Below are 16130 nucleotides of genomic sequence, written 5' to 3' on the forward strand. Positions count from 1 at the left end.
CACTGTTTATTCCTAGAATAAGCAGCATAAAATCAGTTTTACTACTTGGGATCCAGCTAAGTATTTAGGACCTGGGACTGTTGGAAACAGGATGTTGGGTTTGATAGACCTTCTGTCTGTCGCAGTATGACAATTCTTATGTTCTTATTCTATCCATGGAAAATCAGTGCTGCAGAATGATGGTGGCAGAAATCCAGGACCGGCCAAAGCGTCTCCCTCCTGGAACGGGTAACTTGGCAGCTCTGCCAATAGCATGGGTTTAAATGTTTGCGCAAGGCTCTGCACATAGCTAACACTAGCGCACAGTACGTGTGCAAAACTCTTTTTTTTGTTGTTGTTTGTTTGCATTTTATAGCCTCAAAATTGTATACTAAACTTGAGACTCTGGTGCAAAAAGCCAAATGCACTTTACAGGTCCGTAAGATCAGATCAGATCACCTTGTTCTTCTGACGGAGAACGTCCTTGATGTCACACCACTTTAATCAACGACATAATCCGCCTTTTCAGCCAAGTACGTTTATAAAGTCCTCAGCATTTTCTCGGTACAGAAGCAGTACTACGGTTCCAAAACGAGGGCTGAAGTAAATAACAAGCCTACTGCACTCCAAAGATTTCCGGTTAACACTCTAAACGTCTCCGAGCAACTTCCAATCCTATCAACATCCCGTCTAAATCCCGCAGCAGCTTTCTGCCTGCAGGTTGACCTTCACACCAGTGGGAGCGCCCGAGCAGCCCTTCCACCCCTCATACGCCAACTCGCCCTAGGTGGCGTGAGCTTTAGCACCGCCCACCGGAAGAAGGAAGCGGTAGAAACCAAACAGAGGGCAGGGTTAGGCGGCGGGGAGCGGGCGTGGCCGGCCTGGCGTAGGGAGAGGAGTCGGAAAAGAGAGAGGCGGGGCCTTTCTGTAAACGAGTGTTTTGATTGGCTGAGGGTCGAGAGCTTGTAGATAGTGGCCTTACTCCGGCAGATAATTTGCACGCGCGGTTCTTTAGCTCTTCTGCGATTCGGCCATGAAACTGTGCGGTGGCCGGTTCTTGTCCGTGTTTGGGGCGGCTTTCCTGTCCACTTTGTTATCCATAGAGGTGAGTGTGTTAATTTTTGTTATTATCGTCGCATTTAGTTATCTTGCTTGTGCATCTTAGGCTGCAGCTTGTGACCGTGGCCGGCGCTTGGAGGTCCGCTGCTTTCCCGTACTTGCTCTTTTCCCCGTGCTCTTGTCTCGCCGAGTCGCCGTTTCCGGTCCGGGGATGCCATGTGGAATCAGGACAGGTGCTGACATATTTATAGGCTCCGTTCTAAAGCGGCGGTAGGTAACTGCGGGATGAAGCCTTTCACAATTAGGGACTGTACATGTCATAGGATTTATGGTTTTCCTGGTTTATAGAATTCGGTCATCTTTTACAAAAAAGGCTCATTCGGAGGTCTTTAAATGTTTACTCGTTATTTATAAAGTACCGATTACTTAATTGAAAGAACAGATTAATTGTCCACTCCTGTCTGTTTTCTGAAAGCCCGCTGTTTAGTTTTATCAACCTTCTATTGGAACTCCTCTAGCTGACGCACATCAAAGGACGTCAATGTAAAATGTTAAAAAGTAGCAGCTATGTAGAGAGAGCAAAGCTAGACGTCTCGTTGCACTCCAGCAGTGCAGTTTACACTGGCTTCGAAGGAGTCCATGCTACTATATTATTATTACTTGCTCGCAGCTCTTTGCACCCCCCCCCCCCACACACACACACACACACAACTGTCTCGTGATTTTTTGGATGGCATTCACTATGCAACCTGAGAGCTAGACGCACTAAAAACGGTCGTTAAGACCATGCGGGTCACTGTAGGCTGATTTTTGGGGGAGCTGACTTATAAACAGCGATCAGTATTCAAATGGCTTGCCATGCAAATGAGTTTTGTGGAGGGCAGCCCTAAACTACTTAATTAGCTCTTTAGAACTGACTTTCACACATGTACAGAGATGTTTTGTGGAAGCCGAACAGCTGAGCAGCAGGGGAAAGCCCCAAAGCAGCCTCCTGATACTCTGCTGTTTGGGGCTTTTTTCATTTTTTTAATGGCACAGATGTGCTTGTGTTACACAATATCTGCTCCATTAAAAAAAAAAAGATGAGTTGAGCTGCTCCCCCCCCCCCCAATCCATGGACCCCTTCCTGACAACCCCAGAAGAAAACTAAAGAGAAGGCAGGAGGGATGCCCACACGTGAACACTTCCATTGAAATAACACCACCCTTCCAGGATGCACTGGGAAGGGGAAGGCCCACCATTTTGGAGTAACAGACCTGCGGGCAGCAGGGATTGGTCCTGATGCGCAAAAGGTTTCTGTGAGAGTAAGGCTTGTTCATGCAGTTTGATTTGCATGGAAACCTCTCCTCCCAATGTTTAAAAGGGCTCTCCATGGCTGCTACTGATCCTCGTAGCAGCCACCAAGAACCCTATGCAAATGCATTACAAGGAGCTCATGAGTATTCTATGAGCTCTCCTTGTGATGCATTAAAGACAACCCCCCCCCCTTTTACTATCGTAATTTTCCCGCAGCTCTGTACTCGCAAAACACACACACACAATACGTGTTTCCCGAAAATAAGACAGTGTCATATTAATTTTGGGCCCAAAAAACATACATGTGGTAGGTCTTATTTTTTCATGTACAATGATCATCTCTCCCTTCCTCTCCTCCATACCAGTTTATTACTCTTTCCTTTCTCTGCCCTCTCACCCATCCCCTTATGCCTTCCCTCTGCAGCATCTTCCTTCCCCCTGTGCAGCAGAACCCTTAAAACTGTGCGCAGTATCTTTCCCATCCTCTCTCCCGCCCATTGCTCGTGCAGCAAAACCCTTGCCCAGCTTCTATCCCTCCCTTCCATGCAGCTGCAGCAGAACCCTTGAGCAGCCCCCACCGTGCAACTGAACCCCCGCTGACCATCCCATCTTTCCATCTCTCCCTCCCAACTGAATCCCGCCGACCATGAATCCTACATACCTCCCTCCACAGAGCAGCATCAGCAGCACTCTAAACAAGCTGCTTTGCGGCCTTTTCCCTCTGGGGCCTTCTGTGCGCTGCATTGCTGTTGGCATCATCAGTGATGCAGCAGAGGGAATGCCCCGGCGGGAAAAGGCCATGAAGCAGCCTGTTTAGAGTGCTGCTGATCCTGCTCTGTGGAGGGAGGTAGTTTGTCGGAGGGTTGGCGAGGTTTGGACAGGAGGGAGAGATGGAAGAGTCAGTGGGGGTTCAGCTGCATGGTGGAGTTAAGGGGTGGGGAAGCGCTGCTGCCGGCGGATCCAGGGACTAAGGCTTATTTTGGGGGTAGGGCTTAGATTAAGACCTACCCCAAAAATCATGCCAGGGCTTATTTTCAGGGTAGGTCTTATTTTTTGGGAAGCACAGTAGCTGTACACTCCCCAAAAGGGGGAAAAAAAACCCCATGCTTGCAGCATCTATTCTCCCCCTCTGTCCAACTGATGGCAGCTCCAGAGCCATGATCAGCTGGGCAGATGGAAGGAGAGCTGCAGCTGCAGGCAAGATTGTTATACGATGAGAATGATAACTTTCAGAGTCCAGGTCCACTTGCAAGTGGACCTGGACTCTGAAAGTTAGTTATGGGGGGGTCACCATCTAAGGCTGAGGTCCAGATTCTCAAAACTCACCATGCATTTAACGATGGACACTAAATCAGCCCTAATAGGTTTAGTGTCCAAGTATTTTACCTGCTGATTCTCGGAATGGCTCAATGTGGTCTTTACTGTGCTTCCTAGCAGCCTCTGAGTGTACTATGAAAATGTATGGTAGTACAACGAGGTTAATTAATATTTAAATGAGCAGTCCTGGCAATTCTCTAAACATTTTGTCCACTTTTTACGGGCAAAGTTTTCGGCAGAGTCTGGTCTGTTGTAGTCTTTCCTGTCTGTGCCCGAGCGTTGATTTGGCTCAGGCACGGACAGGAATGTTAAGGCTTGACAATTCAGACCCTATCACAAAAAAATCCCCTCCTGCCCACAAATTTAAAAAAAAAAAAAAAAAAAAAAAAGGCCAGCCCCTGATTCCTCCCTCCCCTGATGCCCCCCCATCCCCAGTACTTAAAAAAAATAACTGCAGGAGGAATGCCCACTCCTTCCTGCTACAGGGGTCCTCCACCCCTCTGTACTTTTAAATTGAAGGACAGAAGGAGGGATGCCCACTTCCTCCTACCTCCAGGCCCGCCTCCTCAAAAGGTGGGCTTTCCCCTAAGGCAAGGGTAGTCAATTCAGGTCCTCGAGAGCCGGAGCCAGGTCAGGTTTTCAGGATATCCACAATAAATATGCATGACATAGATTTTTCATCTCAAGGAGGCAGTGGCTATAGTTCAGTCAATGATCTGAAATAATGTCAAAAGGTAGCATTACAAAACATAGAATTAGCATTTTTACAAATTGGCATTTAACAACATAAGGTAACATGCTTTTCAGCTACAGTGACAAAATAACGGTCGGGATTTAGGAAGTTGGTTGAAAGTGACCACATCTGCCCTTCTCCAGTTCTCTGGTACCACTCCTGATTCTAAGAAGCATTGGAAAGGTCTGCTAAAAGAGCTGCCAAATCTTTCCTAAGTTCCTTCAGTACCCTCAGATGTGCAATATCTGGCCCCATCACTTTGTCCACCTTAGTTTAAACTAGCTCCTCATGAACACAATTCTCTGAAAATCGATCAGGGTCTACCTTGCCTCCATCTTATGTTTAACTTATAAATATGAGAAAGTGAATGCTGGGGCTTAATAAGATATTCAAATTAGTTTGGGGTCCAATGATGTCTTTTGTAGATTTGCTATAGTTGTCCTTTATCTATATTTTCCGTTGTTTTTCACACACACATTCAGGGGGGGTGGGAGCGGGAGGGAGGTATATCTTTTGTTTTGGTGTTATTCCTGATGGTAATAACGGATGGGGGAGGAAATTTTTGTTAAAAAAAAATGTTTTAAGGCTCAGATTTTCTAAAAGGTTACCATGTGCTAACATGATTGCGTTTATTTACCACAGGTTCTATTTTATGCATTGGGACTTATTTACTGAATACACATTAATAGTATTAATTCCCGCATTTCATTAAATCTAGTCCTAGATTTCTGCTGTTGCAAACGAAAGCCAAAATCAAGAACGCAGTGTCCTCAGTCTTTCTTCCTTGCTTTATAAAATGTTGATGGCGCTCTTTATCTCTGATGTTTTTGAAAGTTCTTTTCAGTGTACCAGTAACACTTTTTGTATATTTACCAAGCAGGGAATTTTAAGTGGCTTTGAGCACTTCTTACTATAGTACTTGTTTGCTTTCAATAATGCCAAGTTGGAAGTATTTTTGGTACTGCCAGCGTAATGTTTGGTATAGCTGCTCGGTATGGAGAACTGTCAAGGGCTATGTTTGTCTGTGCTTGACGAGTGCCAGTTTTGAAAACACCACTATACTGAGTTCAAGGAGGGTATCTTGGTTCAGGCTGAAGCTTTGGCTCCTGAGATCACATGAACTGCTAACTAGGTCGGAGACGGAAGTGATGAAGGTCAGTTTGCATTTAACTCCTGCCAAATAATCTAGCCTTCTCCTGTTTTTCTCAGTCTGAAAAACGGCTATAGATCTTGCAGATATGCATTAGTGTAGCTCGTTTTGGGGCTGGAAGCTACATTTTATAGCCATTATTTCTACATTGCCCTTTCTTTTGTTCAGTAAACTGAGTTCATATTGTGGGAATCACAGCAGTGGAAGGATTATTGTCCCAGTATAGATTAGAGCAGCGGTTCTCAACCCAGTCCTTGGGGTACAGTTGGATTTTCAGGATGTTTACAATGGCTATACACAGTGAGGTAGTTAAGGGAGGGACTGCCCCGGGTGCCATCTTGGTGGGGGCTGCGGCACCTCTCCACACCCCCAACGCCACATTTGCACCCTCCCCTCCCTCCCCCATACCTCTTTAAAATGTTTATCAGCGCAATGGGGAAAGAAAGTGGCACAGTGGTTAAAGCTACAGCCTTAGCATTCTGGGGTTGTGGGTTCAAACCCTCACTGCTCCTTGTGACCCTGAGCAACTCACTTAATCCCCCATGTGCATTAGATTGTGAGCCCATCGGGACATACAGGGATAAATGCTTGAGTACCTGAATAAATTCATGTAAACCGATTTGAGCTCTCCTGGGAGAATGGTATAGAAAATTGAATAAATAAATACTCTAGTCTGCTGGGCTGGCTCCCTCTGAAATTATTAAAAATTATTTCTGGATTGTGGGGCCAGGAAGTGACATCAGAGGGAAAGCCAGCGCGAGCAGCGGGCTGGAGAAGCTGCTCATACTGGTGAAGATTTTAAAGGAGGTACAGGGTGGAAAGGAAGGGCACGAGTCTAGCGTAGAAGGGGAGGGGCGGAGAGGAAGGCATAGAGGAGCACCACTGTCCCGGGTGCTTCCTCCCTCACTACGCAACTGGCTATACATGAAATAGATTGCATGTACTACCACTGTTATATGCAGATAGGTGTGTCTCGAGGACTGGATTGAGAGCCCTTGGATTAGAAGTAGGGCTCTAAATGTCTGTTTTCTTGCACAGCAAAGGCTTCTAAAAGTGAAATCAGCTTGGGAAGGTGAAAAACAAATGTTATGTTATGAGGCTCATAATCGAAATGTAAACACGTCTAAAAACCCGCCACACTTGGACGACCTAAAAGACAGGTCGTCCAAGTATTGATAATCAAACCTATTTTTTTGGATGTAGGGACTTTTTAGGCCTTTTAATGCCTGTGTGTCCAGAGCTAAAAGGGGCATATCTGGAGGAGTGATTAGGGTGGGATATGGGCCGACCTAGACTTGGTCATCTTGCAGGGATAATCGAAGGATTTACAAGGTTTCCTAGATGGAACTTATGTTGTGACTTAGACATAAGAACATAAGAATTGCCACTGCTGGGTCAGACCAGTGGTTCATCGTGCCCAGCAGTCCGCTCACGCGGCGGCCCTCTGGTCAAAGACCAGCACCCTGAGACTAGCCCTACCTGCGCACGTTCCGGTATAAGTACCCAAAAGGTATCCAAAGTGACTAGATAAAGTAAAGACCCCACACACACTCCCTCCAGTGTTCACTGACCCCCCCCTAACACCCCCGCAAAGATCGGAATTAAAATGTAGATACCTGTCTCCAGAACATCAGCACCTAGTATAGGAAAGTCTAGTAGAGCTGCACACAGGTCTCTTAAATACCCCATCCCCCCACCCCTTCAGCAACTGGAGACATAACAGCAAAACATCCTTACAAGGGATCAATTGCGGCAGGGACCCATTCCCACAAAGACCCAGGACCAGCTTGGATTCCTTACTTTGCAGCCCTTGTGCCAGAGTGCAAATGAATGCTGACCCACACAAATGTGCAGTACCTTTGTGAAAAACAGTGATAATGGAGTACAACAAGCACTGATCAGAAAAAATATGATTCAGCATTAAAAGCATTGCTCTGGGGATGTCTCATTTTCATCATGTGACAGTCACAAGCTTCAAGGCAGCGATTCATAAAGCATGTGCTTTTCATCAGCGCTTTAAATAAAAGGGTGAGTGTACTGATGCCTCAGCAGTGCAGACGGTCAAAAAGCAATATCTTCTCTCTGCCTTAACTCGCACAATTGTGCAACAGTTTAAAAACAGACTAATTTTAGACTGTTGATTCTCATCCTAGTCTTTGGGACACACCTAGACAGTCAGATTTCAGGACGCCCATAATAAATATGCATGAGAGGAATTTGCATGCATTACCTCCATTGCAAGCAAATCTATTTCATGCATATTCAGTGTGGATATCCTGTATTATCACAGGACAAGCAGCATATTCTCTACATGTGGGTGACGTCATCTATGGACACTCTCGCAAGCAAACTTGCTTGAAGATCTTCAAGCTTGTGAGTGTACCACACATACGCGTGTGCCTTCCCGCCCGAGTCAGGGCGTGCGTCTCCTAGCGTGGCCTCAGTTCTTCGTTTTCCGTGGAGCCAGAAGCCCTGTTCCTCTGCTCTGTGAGATCGGAGTGCCTCTAGCACCGTGGCTTATTTCAATTCTTTGTTTTCAGGTGAGTCGCTGTGCAGTGTGTTTGCCATTTAATACTCAAAAAAAAAACCCAAAAAAAACTTTTTTTCGATTGTTGACCTCGGACTCCGGGTCGCTCTGACCTTATGTCCCGGCCTATCTCTGGATTTAAAAAGTGCACCCAGTGCGGTTGGGTGATTTCTATTACTGACCCGCACCGTTGGTGCATCGAGTGCCTCGGAGTGGATCATCGGACTGAATCCTGCCCGCGCTGTGCTACCCTCCAACCGCGGGCACTTCATCGGAGACGGGCTCGGATCCTCGAGTTTTTTGAAGCCATGGATCCAGTGGCCGGGGCAACCTCGCCCCAGTAGGGGCCTCGACCTCAAAGGTCTCGACTTCGTCGAAGTCACCCTCTTCCACCAAGGCTTCGGTGGCTGCCCCGACGAAACCTACGGCCTCGGGTAAGTCTCCTCTTCCTCCCTCAGGTTTGCTAGTGAAGAAGCCTTCCCTGGGATCTCAGGGGGTTGCGGTGGACCGCCCCATCCAGACCTCCTTCCAAGCGTGCCTCCACACAACGGGAATACTCTACATTGAGGTCGCTCTCGTTGGAGCGCACTGCTGCACCTGTAAGGCCTGATCCAATGGTCTCGGTGCCAATGTTTGAGGCCATGCTGAAGGCCATCCTAAAAACGCAGCTCTCCTCGGTTCTGAGCCAGCTTGCCCCTGCCTCGACTTCGCTCTCAGCAGACCAGCCTGAACACCAGCTCGACGCCCCCCCAGGGACAGTCTCGACCGTGTTTGCAGGCTCTCTTCTAGTGTGTCTTCCCCCTCCAGCTTCGAGGCTTGGGTCTCCGGCTCATGCGCCTCGGTCGAAGCATCTCTCTGAAGCCACTTCTTCGAGGCTTCCGCCCTCGAAGCAGTTGAGGGACTCGCCTCACTGGGTAGGTCTCCTGCCCCACGATCCTCGAGGGACTTCGGTGCGGTCGAGATGCACCTCTCCTTCTTGAAAGCGGCCTTCCTGTCGGTCTCCCAGGGCCGGGGGCTCGAGGTCGAGAACTCCTCCCTTGAAGTCATTGGGGAAGTTGGTCTCTTCTCCCATTCCTTGCACTCCAGGCTCTTCACCTGGTAGGTTGCAACATGGTGCTCTTCTCCCTCACCGGGGCTTCGGAGCAGGACATCCTCTCTGTCCCTTTCTCGTGACTCAGACATGCCTTCTCGTTATTCTCAGGAAGCGTCCCGTCTTGTTCGGCGGCTCGATGCTCCAGGTCTTTCTCACCTCCCGAGGTCCTTTCTTCCTCTCGGACCTCCTCCTTTGTGAGGTTTGTCTCGGACATGGGTAAGGCTCTTCAACTGGTCCTCTGTCTGACTCCCGGTATACCCAGGAATATCTGGTTGAGTTGGAACTCCCCCATGCTCCTAAGGAGTCCTTGCGGCTTCTTCTCAATCAGGTTCTGAAACAGACCTTCCGGAACCTAGAAACTCCTTATGCCATTCTGGCCATCCCCCTTCCAAGATGGAATCTCGATACCGCACGGTTCTGTGTAAGGATTTCGAAAAATCACAACTTTCTCATCAATCCCTGGTTGTGGAATCTTCGCTGAAAAAGTCTAACTCCTCCAGGGTTTACACTGCTGTCCCCCCGGGCAGGGAGGGTCGGACGAATTTGGTCGCCGGCTCTACCAGAACTCAATGATGGCGAACCGTGTCCTGAATTATAATTTTACTTTCACCTCTTTATCTCAAGCACTGCCTGAAGGTCCTGCAGTCTTTCCTCTCTGATATGCCCTCTCACCATCAGTCGGCGTTCCGACACCTTCTGGAGATGCTGTCCCAAATCAGTCTCTATATGCTCCAGGCCGCGTACGACGACTTTGAACTGTCGTCCCGGGTCATGGCCTTTGCGGTGGCCATGTGGCACTTGGCATGGCTGTGAATCGTGGACATGGACTCCAATTTGCAGGATCATCTGGCAAATCTTCCCTGTATGGGGACCGAGCTCTTTGACGACTCGATCAAGGTGGCTATGAAGCGCCTTTCGGAGCACGAGAGATCCTTTGCCTCCCTGGTGCGTCCTAGGGTGAAAGCCCCGCCTGCTAAGCAGTATAAGCTCCTCCGCGGCGCTATCTGCAGAAGTCCACCTCTCCTCTTTCTCATCCGCCTCCTCGATGACCTCAGCAGCAGCAGCAGCGTCCTTCAAAGCCTCAGGCTCCTGCGGCGGCAAAACCGGCGCCATCCTTTTGACAATTCCGGTCCGACACGCCAGTGTCCTTCATCCATCAGCCTTCCCCTCTGCCCATCGGGGGTCGGCTCTGTCATTTTTACCATCAATGGGAGCTGCTGACAACTGACTCCTGGGTACTCGCCATCATTCGAGAGGGGTACTCTCTTCACTTTCGGCACGTACCTCAGGTTCAGCCCTACAGAAGTTTCCTTCCGACGGGCCACAAATTCCCCTCCTGCTGCAGGAGGCCCAGGCTCTCCTCCACCTCCGGGCAGTTGAGGAGGTCCCGGTGTGCCAGCAGAACTCGGGGTTTTACTCCCGGTTTTTCCTGGTCCACAAGAAAACCAGGGACTTGCGTCCCATTCTCGATCTAAGGGCTCTCAACAAATGCCTAATCAAGGAAAAGTTCTGCATGCTCTCTCTTCCGACATTGTACCCCCTAATGGACAAGGGGACTGGTCTGCTCCCTGGATCTGAAAGAAGCCTACACGCACATCCCGATTCATCCAGCCTCTCGCCAGTTCTTGAGATTTCGGGTGGGAAATCTCCATCTGCAGTACCGTGTTCTCCCCTTTGGCCTCGCGTCCTTCCCCAGGGTGTTCAGGAAGTGTCTGGTGGTGGTTGCAGCTCTGCGGACGCAGGGTTTTCAGGTTTTCCTGTACCTCGATGACTGGCTCATCAAAGTGTCATCTTGCTTGGAGGTTATCTCGGCGATCCAACAGACTATTCTGTTCCTTCAACGTCTAGGTTTCGAGGTCAACTTTCCAAAATCCCAATTATGTCCATCCCAAGCTCTCCAGTTCATCGGGGCGGTGTTTGATACCCTTCGTCTCCGCTCATTCCTGCCTCGACCTCATCAGGAGACTCTTGCCCACCTTTGCCGACAGGTGTCTCTTCTTCCGACCATCTCGGCCAAGAGCATGATGATCCTGCTGGGGCACATGGCTTCCACCGTTCATGTGACGCCTTTTGCCAGACTTCACCTTCGTGTTCCACAGTGGACTCTGGCCTCGCAGTGGCGTCAGGATCGCGATCCGGTCTCTTGCCGGATTGCAGTGACTCATTCCTTAAAACCATCTCTCCACTGGTGGATGCGCTGTTCTAATCTTTCCAGAGGTTTTCTGTTTCACACCCCCCAGTGCAGAAGGTCCTGTCAACAGACTCGTCCGCCTACATGTGGGGGTCTCATCTCAATGGCCTCCGGACGCAGGGACTTTGGTCCGACGATGAGCTGCGCTGTCATATCAATCTGCTGGAGCTTCAAACCATTTTCAACGCTCTCAAGGCCTTCCTCAGTCTGCTCCGCAACCAGGTGGTCCCCGTGAGGATGGACAACCAGGTGGCCATGTATTATGTCAACAAGCAGGGAGCTCTGCGAATGTGGGTTTGTGCAATCCGTCATAACATCTTTCTCGAGTGGTCTACATTCAGGCCAGCGGAACTGCCTGGCGGACAATCTGTCGCCTTCTGTAACCTCACGAATGGTCCCTCAGTTCATTGACTTTGCGTCAGATTTTCGCTCGGTGGGGGACCCCACAGGTGGATCTGTTTGCTTCCCCCCTAAACCACAGGCTGCCCCGGTTCGCAGCGACTCGAGGCGGATGTGTTCCTCCTGGACTGGTCGGGTCTGTTTCTCTAAGCGTTCCCTCTGTTTCCTCTGATTCTGAAGACTCGCTCAAGTCCGTTCACGCCAGCATGATTCTAATAGCTCCTCGGTGTCCCAGACACTCTGGTTCTCCCTGCTTCTTCAACTCAGTGTCAGGGAGCCTCTTCTTCTTCTTCTGGTTTTTCCTTCTCTGCTATCTCAGTCAGGTATCTCTGCTTCATCCCAACCTGCAGTCCCTGCATTTGACAGCTTGGTATCTCAGCATCTAACTGCCTCGTTCCAGTTCTCTCAGTCTGTTCAGGATGTTCTCGAGGCTTCCAGAAGTGGTCCACTCGACAGTGTTATTCTCTGAAGTGGACCAGATTTTCCGCTTGGCACTGCGCCTGGAGCCGCGTTCTGCCTCATTGTCTTCCGTGCTGGACTATCTGTTGCACTTATCTCGGTCTGGTCTCAAATCAACTTCTATTCGAGTCCACTTCAGTGCTATTGCTGCTTTTCACCAGCCGCTTGAGGGAAAACCGCTCTCTGTTCATCCGGTGGTTTCCCGGTTTATGAAGGGCCTTTTTCAATGTTCATCCTCCCCTCAAACCTCCTCTGGTGGTTTGGGATCTGAATGTTGTCTTTGCTCAGTTGATGAAGCCTCTCTTTGAACCTATCGATCGGGCTCATCTGAAGTATCTCACTTGGAAAGTAGTGTTTCTTATTGCTCTCACGTCTGCCCGCAGTCAGTGAGCTGCAGGCTTTGATGGCGGATCCCCCCTTTCACTGTTTTTCATCATGATAAGGTGGTTCTCCATACGCATCCTAAATTCTTGCATAAGGTGGTCTCGGATTTTCACCTCAACCAATCCATTGTTCTTCCTGTGTTTTTTTCCTAAGCCCCATTCTCATCCTGGTGAGGTGGCGCTCCACACTCTTGACTGTAAAAAAGGGCATTGGCTTTCTACCTTCAACACACTCAGGCTCATTGGACTGCTCCCCAACTCTTCATATCTTTTGATCCGAATCGGTTGGGGCGTCCCGTTTCTAAACGCACATTATCCAACTGGTTGGCTGCTTGTACTTCTTTCTGCTGCTCGCTCGGCTGGTCTCCCTCTGCAGGGTCGGGTCACGGGGCATAAAGTCAGAGCAATGGCGGCATCTGTTGCTTTCCTCAGATCCATACCTATTGAGGAGATCTGCAAGGCCGCCACTTGATCCCCAGTTCATACCTTCACCTTTCACTTCTGTCTGGATACCTTTTCCAGACGAGACTGCCAGTTTGGCCAGTCTGTTTTGCGTAATCTGTTCTCTTAAATTGCCAACTCTCCCTCCATCCCTTTTTGGTTAGCTTGGAGGTCACCCACATGTAGAGAATATGCTGCCTGCTTGTCCTGGGATAAAGCACAGTTACTTACCGTAACAGGTGTTATCCAGGGACAGCAGGCAGATATTCTCGCAACCCACCCACCTCCCCGGTTGGCTTCTTTACTAGCTATCTGAACTGAGGCCACGCTGAGGAGACTCACGCCCTGACTCGGGCAGGAAGGCACACGCACATACATGGTACACTCGCAAGCTTGAAGATCTTCAAGCAAGTTTGCTTGCGAGAGTGTCCAATCGGGGCTCAGTAGATGATGTCACCCACATATAGAGAATATCTGCCTGCTGTCACTGGATAACACCCGTTACAGTAAATAACTGTGCTTTCTGCCTGGTGAGACAAAATGCTGCTGCTCTGATGAAGTTACTTTAGATTTTTGGAATCGATTCAGCTTTTAGTTCCCTTTTTAGTATTTACCCCAGATGCAGCCTTAGGGCAAAACATGGCCCCACATTAGCTCTGCTTGATTTTAATAAATCACAAATTTCCTACATTGGTGTGCTCTGTTTGCTTGCTTGCAGATTGCCTGTAATTATTTTTATCCTGGAAAGCTGACTGGCTGGGTGTGTTCCCAAGGATTGGTTGAGAAACCCTGTTTTAGACCAATTACCAAAGCCAGAAATCCTAAGCAAACCTGCCTACATCTACAAAGTTAACTACACCCTTGAAGCATAAAACAAAAACCAACCTTGTACCATACCCCCTCTCTCTCCTGTTTCTGTGAAGCTTTTCCGTCTTGCCTTTTCCATTCAGCCTGGACTCTACTCAGTAACATTAGCTGAGGTTCATCTTCTGTATATCCCTTTATTTTAAGCAAGTGGTTGAGTTCTCTGACTTTGCCCAGAGATACAATGTAAGGTTTTCAGGATATCCACATTAAATATGCATGAGATCAATTTGCATACAGTTGTGGTAGTGCATATAAATTCATGCCTATTCAGTGTGGAGATGCTGAAAACCTAACTGGATGGAGGTCTGGGTTAAGAACCCCTGGTGTAACATAACCTTGTTCCCATTAAAGCTGTATGAAGGTCTATAATCTTTCTCCAATTCCCCAGGTTCTTAATCTTGGACTAAATACCAAGAAAGATTTAATTTGAGGTACTACCCCCCCCCATCTTGACAAAAACTAGTTTACTTGAATAAGGCATAAGCTGATAGGCGGGGGAAAAGAGAAGTAATGGGCAAAACAGAAAAAAATATTTTAGAAGTAAGCAGTAAGAAGAAAGAGGCCACTATGATTTTTGAAAGAAAGTAGCTAAAAAAATGTAAGGAAATGTAAGGGGTACTACAAATAAGTAACAGAAGCTGGGAAAGTAGCCAAGAAAGCAAAGATGCAAATGGAAGATAAAACATTGAAGATGGTAAAATGGAGGTGGGGGACACCTTTTACAGACACCATGGTGAAGGGGAGGAATATATTGAGGCTAGTGAGGATAAAATATTTCTGTTCAGTGTTCATTGTGGATTGTTTGGGAGTAGGACTAAAGAAAAATGTATATTGGAGTGGTAGCAAGGTAGACCTCGAAGGATTCTCAAAAGGCTGTGTTCATAGGGAGCTAGTTATACTGAAAGACAAAGCAATGGGACCATGTAGAATACAGCAGAGTATTGAAGGAACTTGGGGAAGTTCTGGCTAGAGAGTTGCACGGAGACAGAAATCCCACCCATCCCCGCCCTGCCAGGATCCTCTCCACCCCTACCCATCCCCACAAGGAATTACCTCCATCCCCGCCCGTCCCCATAAAAAGCAGCAATTACTTCTGACAGGATCATCAATTCCACAGTTTCTTTTGTGTTTGCGCTGATGTTTTCCTTGTGGAATCTCTTTGGTGGAACCCTTTTTGTTTTCTGTTCAGGTAATTAACTTATAAACCCCCTCTTTTATTAAGGCTGACGTGTCCATTATATTATATGGACGAACCCTGCCTTCCATCCCCGTGGGAGTCCCGTTGGCTAGAGGAGGGGGTCCCCGTGGGAGTCCGTGAGCCAGAGGGGGGTCCCTGTGGGTTAGGGGGGATTCCCGCATCCCCATTCCCATGCAGACCTCTAGTTCTGGCTGCTCTGCTAGGCATCCTTTCAGTGCCTCTACACTTGTTTCTCATCTCGATCCTACCCCCTTGCCATTCAAGTTTTCAGTATATCCACAATGAATATGCATGAAAGAAATTTGCTTATAATGGAGTCAGTGTATGCAAATTTAAGTTTATGCATATTCATTGTGGATATCCTGAAAACCTTCCTGGCAAGGGGGTACTTCAGGACCGAGCTGAGAAACACTTCTCTACACAAATATAGAAGTAAGGAGGAATCTGGAAACACAAGATGTTTAGTCTGACTCAGTGGTTACACCCTGGGGAATTTTATGCAGTAACACTTGTTCATAATTTTACACTGAAGGGAATAGACTTAGTAGATAAGGACAGGTTGTTCACCCTCTCCAAGGTAGGGAGAACGAGAGGGCACTCTCTAAAATTGAAAGGGGATAGATTCTGTACGAACGTACGGAAGTTCTTCTTCACCCAGAGAGTGGTAGAAAACTGGAACGCTCTTCCGGAGTCTGTCATAGAGAAAACACCCTCCAGGGATTCAAGACAAAGTTAGTCAAGTTCCTGCTGAACCGAATGCACTCAGGTAGGGCTAGTCTCAGTTAGGACACTGGTCTTTGACCAGAGGGCCGCCACATGAGCAGACTGCTGGGCACGATGGACCACTGGTCTGACCCAGCAGCGGCAATTCCTATGTAAACCACTTATGGTGCTCAGTGGAGAACAACAGTGTATCAGTTTCCTCCATATTGCATATGTGTCACATTGAACGGTTTCTAATCTTTAAACAAAATGTAGTAGTAGACCAAGGAAATCTGAGTAAACTTAAGTCTTTACATTCCTACTTCATTTATTTAA

This window comes from Geotrypetes seraphini, chromosome 2, assembly GCF_902459505.1.
Source record: "Geotrypetes seraphini chromosome 2, aGeoSer1.1, whole genome shotgun sequence".
In the NCBI taxonomy this organism is placed as follows: Eukaryota; Metazoa; Chordata; class Amphibia; order Gymnophiona; family Dermophiidae; genus Geotrypetes; species Geotrypetes seraphini.